Source organism: Benincasa hispida, chromosome 2 (genome assembly GCF_009727055.1).
Source record: "Benincasa hispida cultivar B227 chromosome 2, ASM972705v1, whole genome shotgun sequence".
Classification (NCBI taxonomy): Eukaryota; Viridiplantae; Streptophyta; class Magnoliopsida; order Cucurbitales; family Cucurbitaceae; genus Benincasa; species Benincasa hispida.
This window is the reverse complement of record NC_052350.1, coordinates 44,883,291-44,907,452: the sequence shown is the minus strand read 5'-3', so window position 1 is coordinate 44,907,452 and position 24,162 is coordinate 44,883,291. Positions and strand designations below refer to the sequence as shown.

At 35.8% G+C, this 24,162-nt stretch overlaps 1 long non-coding RNA gene across 1 annotated transcript; it reads right to left on the bottom strand.

Moving 5' to 3' along the window:
• LOC120070606 lies at positions 1-4,006 on the bottom strand. The gene is made up of 3 exons (XR_005479995.1): positions 3,753-4,006; positions 429-539; positions 1-349 (listed from the first exon to the last, which is right to left on the bottom strand). It is a non-coding gene; the product is annotated as an uncharacterized LOC120070606 (long non-coding RNA).
• Positions 4,007-24,162: the final 20,156 nt, after the last annotated feature.

Sequence of the window (24,162 nt, the reverse complement as noted above, 5' to 3'; positions counted from 1 at the left end):
TCTCATCCAATCTAGAAGTATTTATATCTTTATAAAATATTTAAACTAGATATTATCTATTATACAAACTGTATAATAAAAACATTAACAAGATATAAGAAGTATTGCAATTTTCTCCCACTCCTCTTCCACCTCCCTTCCATGACAAGAAATTTCATTTTCTTCAACAATACTCAACTCGTTTCGGTCATCACTTGAGGGGAACAAATCTTTACCATCACCAAAAAACTTGAACTCAAAGTCAGTTGTAGAACGAGTTCTTATAAAATTATGAAGTGCCATTGATGCAACAACAATCTTCACTCGTTCATCAAAAGGAAAACTATGCATATGGTGTAACATTCGCCATCTGTTTTTCCAAACACCAAATGTCCTCTCGATTATACACTTTAAAGATGAATGTCTATGGTTAAATATTTCTTTCTTACCTCTTGGTTGACTCCCATGACGAAAATTAGGAAGATGAAATCTTTCCCCTTTATAAGGGCCTACATATCCTTTCATCTGTGGATATCCAGCATGAAGAAGATAATATTTACCTATAAAATACATAGTATTTTTTTAAATTATAAACTATGCAAAATTTAATATTAAAATTTTCAAGGCAAACCTTAGATGGATGAGGAAAATTTAAATGAGGTCTTCGTAAAACATCCATGAAGATACTCATGAGCAACATCTTCCCAACCAACCCAAATAAAAGTGAAGTACATATTGAAATCACAGACGGCCATAACATTTTGGGTAGTAATACCTTTTCTACCAATAAATGGTATTTATTTATCTTTAGGAGGAAAAATTGATATATGGATGTTATCAATTGCTCCTATGCAAATTTTAAAGTATGTCCAATATCTATTATCACTTCTAATTTATCACTTCTAACTTTACTTAGAGTTGCTCTAAATTGTGGATCATTTGGCTTAATGGTATCCACTGCTAAATGACAAACAACGTCTAATACCAAGCTAAACCATCTAGAAACAGTTTCGGCTGAGTGCTGAAACCTTTCTTGAATCATTTTATTGGTTAACCCATGCTCTAATGTGATAAATAACATGGCTAAAGCTTCTTCTTTTGGCGCATTTGAAATACTTTTGAGGCCATAACTTTGATTAAGTTCATCAACAATTGAGTAAACACATATTTTTCCATCCTAAATTGTTGATGACAGCTAACATCATGCCTATTTAAAACCTCTCGAGCAAACTCGAAATCGGTGTGAAACGAAGTCCTACATGGTTCTTTGTCAACATATTTTTCAAAACTCACAACTATTATACATCCAATTTCAACCAAATGGTCAAATTCTTCATCGTCACCATCGTCTAAAGAGCTATTAGTATCATCATTATCAATCATATCAAACAACATTTCTGTTAAAAGACACACAATTAACCATAAATGTCTTTCAATCATATTAGACGATATTCTAAACCATAAGCAATTTCAATAGTTCAAGAAAAAGAAACAACAAATGAAAATTAAAGTCTTTATCTAAGGAAGATTAGAAATTCACACCTAAAAGACCAAACACCAAAAAGTATCAATGTTAGACCTTTTTTTGCTTAAGCCATTCAATTTTTGTCTCGGGCTTCTTTATAGTAACAAACATTTCTCTATTTTCTCTTTTCGTAAAAATTCAGTCGCCTTCATATACAACTCTTCACCTTCTACAATCCTAGGCAAGCTCGTTAAAGTGTCCACTACTTCAAGAATATTGCAACTCGGCAAATCTCTTCTTCTGTACTCGATAACATTACACAGACGATCCAACTTGTTTGACATCTTAAAAAACCTAACTCCTGAACCAAAATTTCCCTCATTTTCTCTCTCCCTCGAGTATAAATTTCACTTGTATCAACATCATTGACCGTATTTTCAACATTTTCATTCTCATTGACCTCTGTCTCTCCTATTGTATCATCTATAAAATCTCCAACTCTATTAGTTATAGAATTAGATTAAAAAAAAAATTGAGATGGGGTTCATGCACTTTCTCCAGTTAGCATCTTTGAAAAGAATATCTAACTATTCTATATTTTGTAAGCCTTTTGCACAATATTTTGCTGCCTCGGAAACTACCTATAAAACAATAATAGTATGGTCACCACACTATTCACTCTAACATTGACTAAAATTGAAAATTATAATTTATTGAAAAAGTCAAAGATTACCTTTATTTATTCATCCCACCATTCATTAGGTGCATCAATAGTTTGTCTTTAAGGATCCCCTCCTAATCTTGTTGCAACTCCCACCAGTTTATTCCAAATTTACAAACCTTTCTTCAGTGATCTCCACTTGTTATTCAAGTGTTTGAAGTCATAATTTATTCTAGTCTTTTCATTAAAGTTCTTTACCAAATTTTTTCATCCAATTTTATTGAAATGACAGTTAGGTTTGTTTCCATTTAAAGTTTTGCCAACACACATATGTATGAATGTATTAAGAGTGGTATCGTCTCAAATAGCATTTCCATGCCTATCTTTTTTATCACCAAGTGTTATATCCTTAGACATTCTAAAAGAAAAATGGAGTAAATTCATTTTTCAAACAAAACTTTGACAGCAAACAACTTCAATTGAACAAATGAACAAATATAAAAGAAAAAAATATGCATTTTCCTATATTAGCAAGAGAATACAACACGAAATAAACTTAAAAATAATATGGAAAATAAATGGAGGTAGCCTGAGCTTATACATAATTAGCCAAAGCAATGACACAAAATTAAACTTAAAGAATCAAGCCACATTATACACTAGCTAGTGTGGTCTCCTATATGACACAAAATATTCAAAATAAAGGACTTGGAAAGTGCTCATAACTTCTAATTTACCTAAAAATCTACATTAATCAAAGCTTTATCAACTTTGAAATCTTATCTGCAAAACATGTGCCAAACACAGATTTTTGAAGAAGCTGATACAAAACATGACGGAAAGATCGACACAAAGGAGTGGTTTCCTCTAAAACAATAATATGTGAAGTATTTGGATCTCAAATCTTTCAATTTAATGCATTGTTTCAAGATTTCTTCAAGGTAAATGTGCAACAAAAAATGGGAGGAGAAAAAACAAGGGAAACCAGAAATCTCCACATTCTAATGTTCTCATGCTTTGCAACTGGCCACATTACTCCATCCCTCCCCATCTCCAACCAACTTGCTTCTAGAAATCATAGAATCACCTTCCTTTTACCCAATAAACCTAATTTTCCACTTTTTCGATCTCTTGATCTTTACCCTAATCGAACACATAAATCACAAAATAATTGAAAAACGTATCATCTCGCATTTTCTTTGTTCAAACATGGAAGATGAACCAACAATAAAATTGTTCATGAAATAGCACAGATGAATTCAAATATAGAGATATTAGAAAAATAATAAGAACCCAATTCCAGAGGATAACTTTGTTATTTAACAAATTATGGACTACAACAAAATTATCAACAAATTTTAAGAAGCATTTTATCAAATAGATTCTAATCAACAATCACAAATGGGTTCAGTAGTTCATTCGACCTCCAAAGCAAGTTCATAATGAAGAATAAAATATTAAGTATATTCCAAATCCAAAAACTAGAAGGACCCATGAAGCACATCAGTAAAGTATCTCAAATTTTCTGGTGCATCAAATTTTCAGAAACGTAACCATTATAAAACTCTATTTTCAAAATTATGTGAAACAGTGAGATTAGGGAAAATTGGAAGCTTGAGAACAGAGTTAGAGAAAGAGAGAGAATACCTAAGGTGAAGAGAATGTTTGGTGTCTGTTAATGGAAGAAATTGAAGAGCACGAGAGAGGGCAGTTGAGAGAAAATCTGGTGCTGGTTGAAAGAAAAGGACGAAATGAATTAGGACTGAATTCTATTCTTAAATATGAGGGATAAATTTTGTACTTCGAATTTTTGGATCTAATTCCCTCATAATCACCCCAAAAAATCATCAAGTGATACATCACAAATCAATTTTCAATGATTTGAAATGTTTAAAAATCAATTTTGTGTGATTATCAAATATCAAGTTTATGTAGAAAAATGATTTTGATAAGAGAAAAAGTAATTTTGATCGTTCCAAAATTACTCCCAAATATATCCTTAATTGTAATACGACAACTGATTTTATGTAGATATGTGTATGAGGAAGCTTCCAAGGATTAGTAAAGAGCTGGCACACTTTGAATATGAAGTTGAATGATTGATAGAGATAGTAATATTGTGAAGATCGAATAAAATAATTTCTCTTCTTTTTATAAAACTAATGCATTTAAAATATCTAGTCATTTTCACTTAAAAAATCAATTAAAATTATAACTTTACATTGTGGTCCCAATCCAGAGAAATTTTTAGTTTGGTGATCATATAATAAAAATAAACAAAAAATTAATGGGTTGGGAATTGTGAGAGCATCCCAACCTCTTAATACTTTGGGTTACATTATATCTACATTTGACTTTTGATAGTGTAGCATCCAACTAAAAGTTTCAATCTCTCAATCTTAGCTTTTAGGAAAATTTTAAAATGCAAAATAACATGTGACACAGGTTGTTTAAATCATCGATTGATCCAAAAGTTTAAACGAATGAGAATAACATTATAAGAGTTTGAACACAAAACTTCCTAAAATACCTATTTTAGTACTAAATTAAACTATCGATTGACCCAAAAACTTCTAATGGGTGAAAATAAATTTAATATCATATAATCTTACACGAGTTTTAATTTAGAGCAATACTTGGGTGCATTTGAGGATTTATCTATCTGTAGCATCCCAATCACATAAACAAAATATATAAAAAAAACCAAAAATATTTTAAAATAGAAGTGAGAAGAGTTTTCATCATCATGATCGGGATGCACAACGTGAAAGAATTGAATCTCTATGAAAGTGTTTTATCACTTTTGTCTTTGAATTGGAAGATTAAAACTTATAGAATTAAAGGAACTAACATATAGAACATCATATGCTGTATAAATAACTAGGCTAAACATGCATATAAAGTTGAGAATAATACCTTTGAAGACAATCTTCAATTATGGTCCCACTGTATTAAACTTACATCAAAATCTTCTTCTCTACAGGTTGGACACCTTCACCTGATCTTCCCTACTATTATCTGGCAATGACATATTTCTAGGAATCCTTTTTGAAGGAAAAGAAGGGAATGAAACTTTTTTGTGAGTTCAGAGAGGTTTTGAGATGGAGATTTTTTTCATATTGAAGCAACATCTCATCCATTGCAGAATCCTACGACTAAAGTGAAAGAGGGGGAGTTGTAGCTCCCCTCAACAATTCTCTACTCCCTTGCAACTACACGGAAGTTAATTTATTATTTAAATTAAATTAAATTAAACTAAATTAAATTAATAAATCAATAAATTAAATATTTTATATTTAGTTAAACATATATTTGAATGATATTTTAATATACTTCTTTTTTATACCAATAGTTTTAATATGAATCTCATTCACATTAACTTTTAACCTATAGTTTTAATATGAATCTCATCCATATTATTTAATCTATAGTTAGAATATGAATCTCATCCATATTATTTAATCTATATTTATAATATGAATCTCATGCATATTATTTAAATCTCTCATATTATATAGTTTAATTTTGAATCTCGTTCAAGATAAACTCTATATTATAATGTATCTCTATTCATTATATTAATTGTATAATAGACAACTTGATGGAATTAACATTCAACAAACGGAAGCTATTAAAGATCTAAGTACTCTAACTACCTCAATTTTAGTTAATTAGCATGGATGTTCATAGTTTTAGTAGATTAGGGTTTCAAGTGAATAGCTTTGATGATTCTCCCCAAATTGACTGGATTCACCACGAAATTCTTCTCCAATCTCTATAGTAGATCACCATAAGTGTCTTCTATACTAATCTTAGACCTTAGATTGGAGTGTGGTCTCCAAATTGAGAGGAATTTGAAGTGGTTTTTGAGAGTTGAAGTAGAGAGGAAAAACTGTTTTTCCTTTTTCTGATTTCAGGTTGAATGAGAGCTTAATCTGATCTAAAACTTCAACATATAGAAAAAGATCATGACCCTCAGATTAAACATGAGGAAGCCACTTCATCTTCTTTTCAACTTGAGTGGCTTGAGATATTATTCATAATGGAATAAGTGAGATTATCCCACTTTCATTAATTTCCAATTTCTTAATTCAATCAATTGAATTATTTGATATATATATATATAACTTATTTAAAAATTGAATTTCAAATTTAATTTAAATAAAATAAATTTTATAATTATAAATTTCATAAATCCAAAAATCAATTAATCCAATTTTATAATTTTGAATTACATAAATTCAAAATTTAATAATTACTAAGTTGAAAATTAATTAAACTAATTTAATTAATTTAATTTAATATCAAATATTAAACTAATATAACACCTCATTAAATACTTAAATCATATTTAAATATTGTCAACTCTCTAAAATCGTAACGTTTAATTCAATAATTAAACATCAATTAGATCAAATATAATAATCCAAACCCTAAACCGAGTTTGAACATTTCAAATTCTCTCAACACGCTATTCTAAGGTTTAATCCTTTTACGAGTTAATAGAGGATCTAATGGACTACAGATCATGAACTCCAATGATTTAAAATTAATTGCCTAAACTCTTTAGACCGAATTAATCAATATTCGTTAACTACTGAGACATACCACTATAGCTCAGTAGTTTCACTCTTCTCACTGTAGATATATTTCGGTCAACTTGATTTAGCCACAATCAATAAGTCAATCATTCACAGGTCATTCATATTTACATCTAGGTCAAAATTACCGTTTTACCTCTGTAACACATCTTGCTTCTTAAGTCTCCACTGATCCTCTATTGAATAATTGATTTATGGTCCAACCAATAAATCGAATCCCTCACAGCCATGAGAGGGCGGAGTCCCTTTGTTAAAGACTAGGAGTCAGTACTTAAGGGAACAACCTATCTTCTAACCCTAAAATGGATAGGAGTGAATTTCGTCTTGTAGAATGATGTCCCCAACTATGTATTCGGTCTGACCCCTAAAATGGAAGGCTTATTGAGTGGTGATGTTGAACCACTCTCACCTATAAAGATTAAAAAAATGAAATAATTAAAATCATTCAACATTGCCAGCTAGACATACATAAGTTATTTATAACTATTATAAATTAACCTAAAGTAGTGTCATGCTTCATGCAATGTTCATTCATTACTAATATATAACTTTTACTTGTACTAAATTATAGCTTACATTCCATACATACATATAACCTTATATTAAAACATTTATGATATAAATGATGCATGGATATGCTATAATGCATGCATTTATTATAACCCTTATATTATATGATGCATAAGCATGCTTTATGTAATTTAAATCATGCATACTAATATATTATAACACTTACAATATAAAATGATGCATAAAAAAAATGTATAACCTATGGCGGGTTTTAAAACTATATGACATACATTATGACATATATAATAAACATACATCACATGCATATTTAATAAAGTTGATGGACCGGGATAGTAAATCTCAAAACAGGAAAAGAACAGGCTAATCTATTACAAAATTTTGAGTCCTCCGGTTCAGAACAGGTGAACCGAGTCTTGAACCGCTCATCTTGATCGTGTAGCAAACCTTTTGATCGTTGAGCAATGAGCGTCGAGTATAAATGATCGTGTAGCAACGATCGCATAGCTTTGGACTATGCGATGAGCATGAAAGTCCACGCGATCGTGTAGCATGCATCGAGTAGCGCATACCATGCAATCGTATAGCTAACGACTATGTGATGAGCATGAAAGTCTATACGATTGAGTAGCGTGTGCCGAGTATCGTATACTATGCGACCGTGTAGCTACTGACTATGTGATGAGCATGATAGTCTACACGATCGTTTAGCATGCATACCTTGCGTCGAGTATCAAATATTGCGCGATCGTTTACCCCTCGAGTGCCTACGCGATCATGCAACCAACATAACACGATCGAGTAGACAACTCTACATGATCGCATAGCATTAACTATGTGATCATTTAGCAGATGCTACACGATCGTGCAGAAAATCCTACACGAACGCATGGCCAAATCTAAATGATCGTCTAGCTCAAGCTACACGATGCGACCACTGTTTTGTCTTCTCCATTGAAACGAACTGCAACCTTTGCATTTGAAGCTTCATGAACAACTCAAAAAACAAAATGAATACATACTCGATTGTAAGAATTAACGCCCAAAAATGTAGGGGCCATTACAAATTAACTTTTGTAAATTAAACAAAAAGTATAAACAAAGACAACTATCCTGAAATTATCCATCAGCAAACATTCACATACATTTAACGATTAAACACAATGCAGAATTTAAAACCCACCAAACTGTAAACAATTTCAATACAGCAAATGGATTTGAAAATCAGAACTAAACCTGGCTCTGATACCAATTGAAGGAACTCGTTTTACAGAGAACCTATGAGCGGAAGCAGATCGTCTAAATCCCATTTCGATTGAAACAAACATTTATAGTAAGACAGTACAAATTATGCATAATAACATAAATTAAAACATGATTTTGAATAAATAATAGAGTTTAGAGATTATACCTTTGAAGAACTCTTCTTCGCATTAATTCGTCGAACTTTCACGAACACTTCGAACAAGCTATCACATAGAGTTTTCTTCAATCGTGTAGTATCTTGAGACTATCATATATTCTCTTCAAAATTCGTGTACAAGACTTAGGAAGAAGAAAAAAACTATTTTTCTTTTTATTCCATTTTCCATAAAAACCACTAACCTCCCACTAGGTGGTTAGAGAGAAAAAAAAGGATAATTATCAAATAATTAATTATAAAAATAAATATGATAACAAACTTATCATATTATATTTATAACCTATAGTTTTAATATTGCATCATATACAATATAAACTATAGTTATTTTTCTCTATTTTATAGCATTTGGTATAAATCATATTTATATTAAATTTAACAACTATGAATCTCATTATATCAATTATATCATATATAATTGAATCAATTAATTATATCATATATAATTAAATTCCCTCTTATTAATTTGAACATTTCAAATTAACCCAAAAACTGATTCACAAATAAATCCTTTTGAGCTACCAAGGGGACCTTATGGACCTGTAGCTTGAAGATTCAACGGTACGTGAATAATTAATTAAACTCTTTAATCATATTATCCACCATCTGTTAATTGTCGGGCATTCTACTAAAGACCGACGGCTGCACTTTTCACACTACAGATATATATTTGTGTCCATTGGATATAACCAATCAACGGTACGATGACCCTTCACAAATTGCTTGTAAGTATAGTTGTACCAAATTACCGTTTTGCCTCTATAGTTACATCTAACTTCTTAAGTTCCACTGATCTCAATAATGAACAATAGATCATAGTCCCATTATAACTAAACCCCTCTCTGGAAAAGAGAGGGTATGATGGGACATTGTTCAAGACCCGGATCAGCCCTTAAGGGAGGAATTTATCTACTTCCCCTACTTCGGGGAAGGAGTGAATTCATCTTGTATAGCTGAGTTCCTAGCTCCCCAATTAGACGAATCTCTAAAATGGTAGTCTTATTGAGTCGGCGATTTGGCCACTCTCATCCATACAAATCAAAGGACCGCTCTCATAGGCAGAAGTTCACCACTCACTCAGGATTAAGGTCATGTTACCTATGGTCATCCTAGTGAAATGAAAGTCTTTATTATGAACGATGTTATATAATAAGACAAAACATTTCGTAGTCTGGTCTTATATAAACTCCTTTGTATAGATTATCCCCGCTTGCATGTTTAATACATGAATGATCAGGATCAGATCATTTGTAGCACTTTACAACATTTGTAACACCTACAAAACGGGCCATACTCGTAGTGTCACCAAGATAAGGTACCCAAACTTATACACATACTACAAACCATTTAGATTATCACTTGAACAAGATCCACCTGTATCTCTTCACATATATGTTTAAGTTATTGGTTTGTGGTTAATGAAACTAAAATATCATATATTAGTTTATTGGTTTGTGGTTAATGAAACTAAAATATCATATATTTCATAGATAAAGTGAATAAAATATCAAATATTATTAATCATAGATATATTTGTTCATACAAGGTTTACAAACTATAGGACCCTACGAGATTTAGGACATCAACCCCAACAATATTTCTTCGTGCATTGGATATAACCAATCAACAGTGCGTTGACCCATCACAAATTGCTCGTAAGTACAGTTAGGCCAAAGTTACTGTTTTCCCTCTATATTATATCTCTTCTTAAGTACCACTGATCCCTCTAATGAACGATTGGTCATAGTCCAACTATAACTGAACCCCTCTCTAATCAAGAGAGGGTGTGGTACCACGTTATTCAAGCCGGAATCAACCTTTAAGGGAGAAATTTCTCTACTTACCCTATTAATAGGGAAGGAGTGAATTTTTTCTTGTGTAGCTACGTTCTCAGCTCCCCAATCAGATGAATCCCCAAAATGGTAGATATATTGAGTCGGCGAAACAGGTCACTCCCATCTATGCAAATCAAAGGACTACCCTCATAGGTAGGAGTTAACAACTCACTCAGGATTTAGATCAAGTTACTTATGATCATCCTAGTGAAATGTAAGTCTCTTCTAGCAACGGTGTTATAAAGAAAGACTATTTATTTCATGGTTCGGTCTTATACAAAATCTTTATATAGGATACTCCCACTCACACGTCTTCACATGAATGATCAAGATCAGATCATTTGTAGTACTTTACAACACTTGTAACAACTACAAAGAGGGTCGTATCCATTGTGTCACTAGGATAAGATACCCAACCTTATCCATCTACAACAGATCATTCATGTTATCATTTAAACATGATCTACCTATATGTCTCTACATACATGTTTAAATTACCTAAAATACTGGGATCATTTAAACATAAAAAGGCAGTCTTAATGTCCATTTTCCATATCTTATTGTCATAATATGTGGCTATGGACAAGATAATTCGAATAGACTTTAACATGACAACAGGTGAGAATGTTTCTTCATAGTCCACTCCCTTCGCCTGGGTATAACCCTTTACTATTAGTCTAACTTTAAAGATTTGTACCTTTCCAAATACACCCTTTTTTCCTCTTGTAGATCCACTTGCAACCTATAGGTTTTACCCCATCAGGTTGATCTACAAGCTCCCAGATAGAAATGGAGTACATAAACTTCATTTCTTGATTCATGTCCTTAATTCATTCATCCTTGTCAATATCTTATATTGTCTTCTTGTAAGATAATGGATCCTCAATACCATCATTAGATATGATGTTTTAGGCTTATGTTAAACCCACGAGCAAATATATGGGTTCACAGCCTTCCTACTACGTCGAGGCAATCTCAACTTTTGAGAGTGATTAACTTGACTGGATGAATCAACATCAAAAACTCTTGTTGATGTACTAGCCTTTTCAACGACTCTTGTTGAAGTCTCAGTATTATCATCAGGAATCATTCTTAAAACTATTTTGCTTCGTGGTTTTTAGTCCCTTATGTGGTTTTCGTCCAAGAAAGTAGCATTTGTTGATATAAATATTTTATTTTTCTTTAGATTAAAGAAGTACCCACCTCTCGTTTCCTTGGTGTAGCCTACAAACAGGCATGCTTTTGAACGAGGTTCCAGATTTTTGGGATTTGTCACAAACACATAGGCTGGACATCCCAAAATCTTAAAGTGGCGTAAATTACCTTTATGACCTCTTCACAACTCAAGAATTGTTCCAGAAAAACTTTTGGATGGAACATTGTTCAAAATATAAACAACAGTCTCCACTACAAATCCTCAAATTGAGTAAGAAGTTGAGCATAACTCATTCATAGACCGAACAATGTCTAATAGGGCTCTATTTCTCCTTTTCAATACACCATTCCACTAAGGTGTACTAGGGGCTGAAAGTTGGGACGTTATTCCATGTTCTATCATATAGTTTTAGAATCTTAAGTCCATATACTCTCCACTAGGATCAGATCGTAGTGTTTTTACCTTTTTATCTAACAAGTTTTCAACTTCAGCCTTATATTCATTGAACTTTTCAAGTACTTCAGACTTGTGTTGCATTAGGTAAATATACCTGTATATTGAATACTCATCTATGAAAGAGAAGAAATATTCATACCTTCATCTTTCTTATACATTCATCGGACTACTGAGATCTGAATGTATAAACTCCAAGGTCTTTTTGGTTTATAACCTTTTCCAGTAAAAGGTTTTTTCGTCATCTTTCCTTCAAGACATGATTCACATACAAGTAAAGAGTTTTCTTCTAAATCATTCAGAAGTCCACTTTTCACCAATCTCGCAATCCTATTGAGATTAATGTGACCTAACCTTAGATACCAAAGGTGGGCATTTTCTTTAGGAGAAATCCTTAGTCTATTCGCAGTTGTTGCCATTATGAATATTTCAGTATTTAGGATAACCTTTGTAACTAACGACCTTAATATATATAAGTTACTTTCTTGTGACGCAAATCTTATCTCCATTTCGTTCTTGAAAACAAACATTTTACTTCCAGAGAAGGAGAGAGAATAATTTTTCTCAATCAAACAAGAAACAAAGATAAAATTCCATTTCATATCAGGAACTACATATACGTTATCTAATAACATACATCGTTTCTTATCCATGAGTAACTTAAGCTTGCCTATGGCAATAGCTGGAATGGCCTCACCAATACTGTCTCGAAGAGTCATCTCTTTAGCTTTCAATTGTCTATAAGAATCAAATCCCTGGTGGGAAGAACACACGTGATTAATAGCCCCTGAATCAACTATTTAGTTGGAATCGGTATTCTCTACTAAGCACGACTCGAGGACAAGTAAATCAGATTTGCTATCATTGAGTCTCTTCCGATGCTGGAGAGTAGTGGGATCAGCTTGAACACCCTTATTTTGAACTCCAATTTTTTCTTTTGAGGTCAAACCTTTTTGATAAATTTCGCTAGAGTTAGAAACTTTTGCCTCTTCTATTAGTCCATTGACATTTAATATGAACCAGAGTTCAAATAAGAAGCTGACATTACTGGTTTCGTCTATACCAACCCCATCCTGCTGGAATTGTGAGGACATTCACTCAAATAATTCTCGCATTGATTGCATGATCGGAATTGCAATGACCATGCTATCAAATCTCTTGGCCAAAAAATCAAGTATGCTTGCCAAAATGTGAACTCGTGCCTCAAGATTGGCCTTTGTCCAACTTTTGTATGCATTACGAACACTTCGTGTTATCAAAGGTTGAGATTAAAGAACATTCCTCACTTAAGACGAAGTTAAGGTCATTTACCATGAACATAGTTTTAATCAATTCTTTCCAAGTTGCGTAATCGAATTTAGTCAACATTTTGGCTTTAAGAAGGTTCATAGAAGCATTGGACATGTTTGCTGATCCAAAATAAATATCTATTTTAGACACTTATGCAAAAATTCATTTTAGCCCAATTAATTTTAGCAAAACCTTTAATAATGAACCCTAGTCATTATTCCATTTTGCAATGTTGCTTCAGTGGTTTAGGACAAAAATCATTGAAGGGTGGTCAGTCACCCCTCCATTGAATTGAGACATTTCTCAACAATCATCACACCCGAACAACTCTTATTCCTATGACGAGTAATCACCATTGGTTTGATCAAGAATTCATTAACTCTCTTAAAAATTTCTTGTAATCATTTTAGACCCTACAGGTTCATCCCAATGAGCCAACCAAAAGGAAAAATCTAATTGGGGCAAAAACTAAAGCAATCCTATCCAGAAACCATTTCTGGAGTTTGCCCTAATATTGACCTAATGCATAAACCATCCGAATAGGGATGCTCTCAGGGCGCCACGAGGCCGTGCAAGAAGGTTTCACAATACAAACCAATGAAGGAGACCGTAGGGCATGTTGACACATATCCCTCTCACACACTATAAACAATCTCTCCATTAACATTGATATTGACCCATACAAATACCAACTAAAGGGGGACGTGATAACAGGCAGAAATGCATGTTATCATAGTGCTAAGTTCTTAAACAATGCTGGCGTGCATTGATAAAACATGTTAAATTGCATCCAAAAAGCATAAGATTAATATATTGTGGTCGCATGCGTTCATCGCATTAGAACCGTTGATTTTTGTATTTTTGTGCAGAATATGCGATGATGCAAGGTGGAAATTGCAATCATTGGAAATCATTGGTCGAACGCAGCATTAACGCAAGGCTTTGCGGTGATTGTGTTTACAAATATTCGCTTGAGGAGGATTGTAGCAACTTGGTCAGTGCAACATGGTGGGTGCATCTGGGTGAAATGCTAATTAATCGCGATGGGACAGAAAGCTGATGACAGTCGAATCCAAATTAAGTTGACAGCCGATAATGATCACAAGTACATTCAGCTTTTCAGTGATAACTATTCGGTGCATCAGTCAGAAATTAATGTCATCCCATCTGTACAATCATGAGAAAGAAGCCGCCTTTCATCCTGGATGCTCTATAAATACCAAGAGCATCCTTCAGAAAAGGGGTTGATCAGTTAATCAGTTCACTAGTTTACAAGTTTAAGAGCTCAGCTCGTCTTTGTGCATAGTTTTCCTTTCGTTTTAAGGCGAAGCAAGAGAAGAGTAGTGACGTCGGAGATTGTTCAGGGCAACTCGAGACAGAACTTTGAGGCAAAGAAGTAGAGAGTGGGCCGACTCTCGTGAGAGCGAGATAATCTTTTGAGCACGAGTAGAAAATAGTGTAAAAGCCTGGGCAGTAAGAGATTGCTACCAGACCCTTTATTCTATACTTGAATTATTATTTTGTACTTCATCTTTATATTTATACAATGGAATTTCTATTTCTACGTCTGTTTACTCTCTTAGCACGCATGAGTAGCTAAACTAGTCGAATGGATTGAGAAAAACTAAGCTAATATGACCTAGGAAGTTCATTGCTTGCGATTGTCTTGTTTTATGTTGTGCCAAATACCCTTTAGAGCTACTCGAGAGAGAGTCTAAAGAAAGAACCTAATGAATCGAGAGAGCTAGGTTAGAATCTAGACTCGAGAGAGCAAGATTAGAACTGCATAAACAAGAGATAGAGACTTAGAGATAAGCTCTGTTTGTCAACTTGCATCACATGCATCCTAGAGATAGGAATGATATTATGTGCTCGCCTTAATTGTGTGTGTGTCATTTTGTCATTGCATAAATAAGAATAAAGGCTTATGGTAGGTCCTATAGACTTAGCGCATATATCACATGCGTTCTAGCCTTAGAAGCCGTGGCATTCACACCGAAAGGTGATTTACTATTATATGCATGTTTCATGATCGCATAGTATGAACGCATCCTAGGAAGTGTTAGTCGAAACTTTTCTCAACCCGTTCACTGCATACTCATCGCATTTCCCATTTATCAACTCTTTTCAAACTCCGCCTCATTTGTTTATTTTTCATTAACGCAAACAGCAATCCTAACACTTTATTTATTTATCCGGTTACCGCAAAGTTTTCAAAAAAATTACCAACGCAACCTATTTTCACAACTCCCTGAGTTCGACCCTGGACTTACCAGGAAACTCAGTGGAATTTACACTTGGATTCTGTTGAGGAAACTTGAGTGCACAACGCGATTTCAACATCGCATATCATCCATAATTTCACTTCATAAAATCGAGCATCATGATTTTGGCGCGGTTGCCGGGGACTTCGGCAAAGTAGTGTGCTAATGGTAATTTTTCTGATTTCTTTGCAAACTCTCAATCTCTAGGGATTTACGACCCGGAGATTGAGAGAACATTTAGATGGAGACTGAGAGACTGCCAACAACAACCATAATCAGATAAAGAAGGGGTGGCAAAGCAGCCTGGAAATGGAGCACCAAATGATAACAATGTCATGGCGAATCCAATCCTTACGGAAAACGATCACAATAGACCCATTAGGGACTATGCATCACCAAACCTCTATGATCTCTCTCTAGGAATCATGTGGCCTGCCCTCGACGGAAGCTGATTCAAAATGAAGCCGGTGATGCTGCAAATGATCTAGACTACAGGATAATTCGGAGGAAGGCGTGGCGAAGACCCCCACGCCCTGAAGCTTTATTGAAATCTGCAATATTTTTGTGTTCTCGAACATCTCTACCGAAGAAGCTCGACTAACTTTGTTCCCATTTTCTCTCTGTGATTAGGCTAGGAAATGGGCATATTCTCTCGAGCCGAGAGAGATCACTTCTTGGGAACAGGTCATGGAGAAGTTTATGAAGAAATACTTTCCACCAACTGAGAATGCTAGACGAAGGAAACTCATTAAAAATTTTGAACAAGACATGGACGAATCGCTCAACGATGTCTGGGCGAGGTTTAAAAGGTTGGTCAGGGATTATCCATACAATGGTTTGCCAAATTGCCTCCAAATGAAATTTTTTTATCATGATTTGAATCCCGCTTCGCAGATCGCTGCCAATGCGGCAGCCGCTGGTGGTCTGCTTGATAAGACGTATGACGAGGCGAAGAATATCTTGGATCGCTTCTCCAAAAATCATGAAGATTGGAGGGAGAGTGACCAGATATTGAGAATCAAAGACAATGACGCAAGTAATGGTGCTATTACTTCACTACAAAATCAGATGACCGCAATGATGAATTTAATCTAGGGAATTTCGATCAGCAGCCCAACACCGCAAAATAGGCAAATCAACGTAATCAGTCAAAACACTGCAAGGTGTACAACTTACGGTGATGGGCACGCGATGGAAGATTGCCTACAAAATCCACAATCCGTTTACTTTGTAAAAAATAATCCTTTTTTGAATACCTACAACCCTGGGTAGAGAAACTACCCTAATTTTGCTTGGAAAAATCAGCAACAGAATTTTCAACCTGTGGCGCAGAAAGAAGGGCCACCAGAATTCTTCCCATGCAACAACGGTCAGACAAACAATCAAGCAAGTAGCTTACAACCACCGCAATGCTCTTCTTTGGAAAAATTATTGAAGCAATACATAGAGAAAATGAAACTGTGCTTCAAAGTCAGGCTACGTCTATTCACAATCTAGAATTACAGATGGGCCAGATTGCGAGTGAGCTGAAAAGTAAACTGTAAGGGGCTCTGCTGAGTTCAACAGAACTTCTACACAACACGGGGGGATCAGGTAAAGAAAAATGTTAGGTTGTGACATTGCAAAGTGGGAGGACTGTGGAGGGAGAAAAGAAGGAGCATAGTCGGATAGCTCCCATTGCGAATGAACCTAAAATTGCGGTGACGCAAGAAGATGAAGGAGAAAAAAAAGTAGTAGAACTAGAGGTTACGTCGACCTCAAAGCCAACTGAGACGGGAACCGTGAAAGTATAGTTACCCCCTTTCCCGCAGAGACTAAGGAAGAAAAAAAACGAAGAGTTATAGTACGAATGCTTTCTGTCTATGTTAAAGAAATTACATATTAATATTCCTTTCAGTGAAGCGATTGAGGAAATGCCTGCCTACGTAAAGTTTCTGAAGGATATGGTAACTAAAAAGAGGGGAGCTAGTAAGTTTGCCACGGTGGCGCTAACTCATAGTTCAAAATCAATCATTCCACCAAAGATGAGCGATCCTGGAAGCTTTGCTATTCCTTGCTTCATAGAAGAGCTGTACATCGGGCAAGCTCTGTGCGAGCTGGGAGCCAGCATAAATTTGATGCCTCTGTCAATCTTTAGGCAGCTGAATGTGGGGCAACTTGTACCCACAATGGTGACTCTCCAACTGGCCGATAGATCTCTGGTGCATCCAGAGGGAAAGGTGAATGACGTGCTGATAACCATTGACAAATTTATCCTACCAGCCTACTTCATCATTTTGGATTACGAGGCCGACAAAGATGTACCCATCATTCTAGGGCGACCATTTTTATTAATAGGTCATGCTCAGATTAATGTGCATAAAGGGGAAATCACCTTGAGTATCAACGGACAGAAGCTCAAGTTTAACATAATTCGTGCCATGAAGTTTCCAGATGAAGAAGACCTGCATGACTCAGATGATGACCAGAATTCGATTGAAGAAGAAAAGTTTGATGAAGAGAATGAAGAAAAGGATGTCAGCGCATCCGTTTCTGCCTGTAATGCGATCATGACAAAAAATAGCAAGGAAGAAGAAATGATCGCAAATCAAGAAGAAGAGCCAACAGAAAAAGAAGAAAGAAAAACAACGCAACCTTCCCTAGTAGAACCACCAACACTGGAATTAAAGACCCTACCGACCCATTTAAAGTACGCATTTTTGGGGCAGAACGAGAAGCTGCCTGTTATTATTTCCTCTGAGCTGAACGAAGACAAGAAGAATGCGTTGATGAGCATTCTAAGGAAGCATGTACGAGCAATTGGCTGGACGCTTGCTGACATAAGGGGAATTAGCCAATCGTACTGTATGCACCATATTTGTCTTGAAGAGAACCACAAGGCAACGATCGAACATCAACGCAGACTCAACCCTGCGATGAAAGAGGTTGTCAAGAAGAAGATCATTAAATGGCTAGATGCGGGCATTATCTATCCTATAGCAGATAGCACGTGGGTCAGCCCCGTGCAGCGTGTGCCAAAAAAAGGCGGCATGGCGATAGTCCCGAATGAAAACAATGAATTAATACCGCAAAGAACCATCACTGGGTGGCGCATTTGCATGGACTACCGCAAGCTGAATGTGGCCATAAAGAAAGATCATTTTCCTCTATCGTTCATTGATCAAATGCTAGATCATCTAGCTAGAAATGAATTTTATTGCTTTCTGGATGGTTATACTGGGTACAACCAGATTATGATAGCTCCAGAAGACTAAGACAAGACCACATTCACCTGCCCATATGGGACATTTGCTTTTCGCCGCATGCCGTTTGGCCTCTGCAATGCGTCAAGCACGTTCCAAAGGTGCATGATGGCCATCTTTTCAGACTATCTTGAGAACTCTGTTGAAATCTTTATGGACGACTTCTCTGTTTATGGGAACACCTATGAAGTCTGTCTAGCCAAGTTGGAGAAGATACTAAAGAGATGCGAAGAGACGAATCTAGTGCTTAACTGGGAAAAATGTCATTTCATGGTGAAAAAGGGCATAGTATTGGAACACAAGGTTTCCTAGGATGGGTTGGAGGTGGACAAAGCAAAAATCGAAGCAATTGAAAAACTTCCACCTCCAACAAGTGTGAAGGCTGTACGAAGCTTCTTGGGGCACGCTGGATTCTATAGACGCTTTGTTAAAGATTTTTCGAAAATAGCATGACCGTTAAGTGTGTTGCTAGAGGCTGACAGAAAAGTTGATTTTGACAACAACTGCCTCAACGCATTTCGAGTTTTATAGAATGTGCTAATTACCACACTCGTACTAGTTGCAACTGACTGGACACTTCCTTTTGAAATTATGTGCGATGCAAACGGGTATGCGATGGGAGCAACACTTACACAAAAGAGAAAAACAATCTTGCATCCCATCGCATATGCGAGTAAAACATTAAATCCTCCTCAGACAAATTATACCACCACAGAGAAAGAGTTTCTTGCGGTAATTTTTGCGTTGGAAAAATTTCGGACATATCTGTTGAGAACAAGGGTACTCATCCATACTGATCATTCGACAATAATATACTTAATGGCAAAGAAGGACATAAAGCCGAGGTTGATCAGATGGGTTCTTCTCCTTCAAGAATTTGATATAGAAATAATTGACCGGAAGGGGATAGAGAACCAAGTTGCAGATCACTTGTCTAGACTGGAAAATCCTGAGGTTGACCGCAATGAGTCTGAGGTGAGTGCGGTGTTCCCGGATGAGCAGTTGTTCCATATTGAAGAATTTCCCTGGTATGCAGACATAGTCAATTATCTGGTTTGTGAGCAATTTCCTGAAGATTACACCTACCACCAACAGAAGAAGCTCAAACATGAATGCATACATTATTATTGGGATGAGCCGAATCTGTATAAAAGAGGGGTAGACCAGATTTTTCGATTATGCGTACCAAATGCTGCTCAACAACGCATATTATCGCAATGTCACGACTCACCATATGGTGGGCACTTTGGAAGGCAGCGCATCACATCCAAAGTTTTACAGAGTGGATTCTTTTGGCTCACATTGTTTAAGGATGCAACTGACTACGCCATGAAGTGTGATTGGTGCTAACACACAGGTAACATTTCATGGAAACATGCAATGCCAATGAACACCATCTTGGAGCTTGAATTGTTTGACGTATGGGGGATTGATTTCATGGGACCATTCCCTCCCTCGAATGGTAAACATTATATTTTATTAGCCATCGATTATGTATCCAAGTGGGTAGAGGAAATGGCATGCACCGCAAGTGATGCGGCGGTCGTCCCTCAATTCCTGAAGAAACATATTTTCACTCGTTTTGGCACTCCCCGTGCCATCATAAGTGATGAAGGGTCCCACTTTATCAACCATAATATCAAGGAGCTGCTACGCAAATACAATATCCTCCACAAATTGGCCACCGCATACCATCCGCAGACGAATGGTCAGGTCGAGGTGTCCAATCGAGAAATTAAGTTGATACTTGAGAAGGTAGTAAGGCCTTCGCGAAAAGATTGGGCAACAAAGCTTACCGATGCATTGTGGGCATACCGGATTGCATTTAAAACATCCATAGGTATGTCCCCATATGCATTGTAATTTGGTAAGGTGTGTCATTTGCCTTTGGAGCTGGAGTATAAGGCATTGTGGGCAGCAAATAAGCTGAACTTTGATTTGAAGAAAGCAGAAGAACGCGAAAAATGCAACTGGTCAAGCTAGAAGAATAGAGGATTAACGTATATGAAAATGCGAAGATTTACAAATAGTGCACCAAGCGCTGGCATGACAAACACATATGCGGCAAAAACCTCCAATTTGGGCAGAAGGTCTTACTCTTCAACTCACGTCTGTGGCTCTTCCCGGGAAAACTAAATTCATGTTGGTCCGGACCATTCATAGTTAGACAAGTATTTCCGCATGGTGCGGTGGAATTATCAAATGATGATGGAACCAACATATTCAAAGTCAATGGGCAGCGAGTAAAGACATATCATGGAGAAACCTGGCATCGCCAAGTCGACTCCGTGGAACTAAATGTACTTTGAATAAAGAAGGAAGTAGGTGGTCCCTGCGTTATCAGACATTTGCAATCCATCAGGGACGCAAGTTTTGGGAAGCATGGAATCTTCAACTTTTCTCTACTATTCTGAATCTTCATTATACTATCTCTTTTAAGCTTTATTTGTTCTTATGCATCTAAAAAAAAAGAAGGGAGGGAGAGATTGCGATAACGAATTTTGTTTTGTTTAAAATAATTAGACCCTCTCTCTATGTTTCTTGCAATGATTAAAGGCACAGGATTGCAGAGATGTTACATGAAGCATCAAATTATCTCACTCCATCACTACAATCCAAAGAAGAGAGATCATCGCAAAGATGGATGCGTCAATACACAATACGGGCGACAGTGTAAATTTGGGGGTGTATTCTTCCTTATCTTTATTTCAAATTTTGCGCTATCGCATCGCATGTTAGTTTTAAAAGTTTTATCACCGCATCTTCTTTGATTACCGTAATCATTTGACATAGATAAATTTAGTAAGTCACCGCATGCTGTTTCTTTGCCAAGTATGATTTCAATGATAAAAAATATGCTTCTATGTCTTTCATATATACTAGAGTCAACTTAACTTTAAGATAGTCACCTCATGAAATATTTCTAGAAGTTAAGGGTCTGCTAGCTTTCTTTCAAACTCTCTTTACGAAGCTTTATAAGAACATCGCATGACTTCTTTCAATCTTCTGGAAATGAGGACATTACCGCATTTTTAATTTGGGGGTGAGGTATTTATTCTCGACCTTGCTATTTTGAAAAAAAAAAACAAGAAGGAAAAATTTTGAGAATAACAACTCCACTGTTAATGCAATGGGAAACCCATGTTGATAAGAGTTAAGTTGTGAAAGGCACTTACCTGTAATTGGATGTTCACACGACACACGTGGGGGCAAGCCAAAACGAAAGTAAGTCACCAGGATCAATGCATAAATAAATGACCTCAACTCCACTAGCAAGTAGGCATGAGTTTAGTCTGAGAAAGAACGCATTGCTCGTAGTTAGATGTCCATATGACATACGTGGGGGCAAACCAAAACGAAGGCAAGACACTTGGATCAGCGCAAGGTCAGAAAAAAATAACAATGACAAGAAATATGCAATGATAAAATCATTTGACACCCGGTGAAAAAATTGTCTTTTTGAAATAAATCATGCGATGTTCTGGAAATTAGTAAAGTCCTTTTAAAGGTTAAGCTTGCAGTCCCAAAGTCTTAGAAATATTTTAAGAAGAGACTTGAATAAGACTTAAGGAAACTTTGGTACATAGGATTTGAACGAAGTATCCTTGAGAAATCTAGGAAAAAGACATTGCGATTGACTTGCTAAAGAAAGTCTATAGCTTATGCTTGAGGACAAGCATTGTTTAAATTTGGGGGTGTGATAACGGACAGAAATGCACGTTATCATAGTGCGAAGTTCTTAAACAATGCTGATTTACGTTGATAAAACATGTTAAATTGCGTCCAAAAAGTATCAGATTCATAATATTGTGATCGCATGTGTTCATCGCATTAGAACAGTTGATTTTTGTATTTTTGTGTAGAATATACGATGATGCAAGGCGAAAATTGCGAAAATTGGAAATCATTGGTCGAGCGCAGCATTACCATAAGGATTTGCAATGATCGTGTTTCCAAATATTCGTCCGAGAAGGATTGCCGCAACTTGGTCAGCGCAACATGGTGGGTGCATCTGGGTGAAAGGCTAATTAATCGTGATGGGACAGAAAGCTAATGACAATCGAATTCATATTAAGTTGACAGCCGATAACGATCACAAGTACATTCAGATTTTCGGTGATATTTATTTGGTGCATCAATCAGGAATTAAAGCCGTCCCATCTGTACAATCATGAGAGATAAGTCGCCTTTCACCCTGGATGCTTTATAAATACCAAGGGCATCATTCAGAAAAGGGGTTGATCAGTTAATCAGTTCACCAGTTTACAAGTTTAAAAGCTCAGCTCGTCTTTGTGCATAGTTTTCCTTTCATTTTAAGGTGGAGCAAGAGAAGAGTTGTGACGCTGAAGATCGCTTATGGCAACTTGAGAGAGAACCTGGAGGAAAAAAAGTAGAGAGCAGGCTGACTCTCGCGAGAACATAATAAGGGAATGATATTATGTGGTCGCCTTATTTGTGTGTGTGTCATTTTGTCATTGCATAAATAAGAATAAAAGCTTATGGTAGGTCCTATAGACTTAGCGCATATATCACATGCATTCTAGCCTTAGAAGCCGTGGCATTCGCACCGAAAGGTGATTTACTTTTATATGCATGTTTCATGATCGCATAGCATGAACGCATCCTAGGAAGTGTTAGTCAAAACTTTTCTCAACCCGTTCACTGCATACTCATCGCATTTCCCATTTATCAACTCATTTCAAACTCTGCCTCATTTGTTTATTTTTCATTAACGCAAACAGCAATCCCAACACTTTATTTATTTATCCGGTTATCGCAAAGTTTTCAAAAAAACTACTAACGCAACCTGTTTTCACAAGCCCCTGAGTTTGACCCTGGACTTACCAGGAAACTCAGTGGAATTTACACTTGGATTCCGTTGAGGAAACTTGAGTGCACAACGCAATTTTACCGTCGCATATCATCCATAATTTCACTTCATAAAATCGAGCATCCGGACGCTCCCAAGACACCACGAGGCCAAACATGAGTCTCACGATGTGAACTTTTAGGGAGAACGTGAGTGAAAAAATTGACATATCGTATATATCTTTTTCCTCCCACTGAGTATTTTAAAAAATTAAGGCTTCATACTTAAGCAAATTCGGCTAATTCAATTTATCTAAGTCATTATTAATTTGCTCAATATAACACTTATATTGAATATTTTAACAATATGTGATCTCATTCATTAAACCCTTTAACGAAATTGATCACTGATTGCATGCTTATGAAATATTTGCCCAATTCACCTTCCAGGTTCGATCC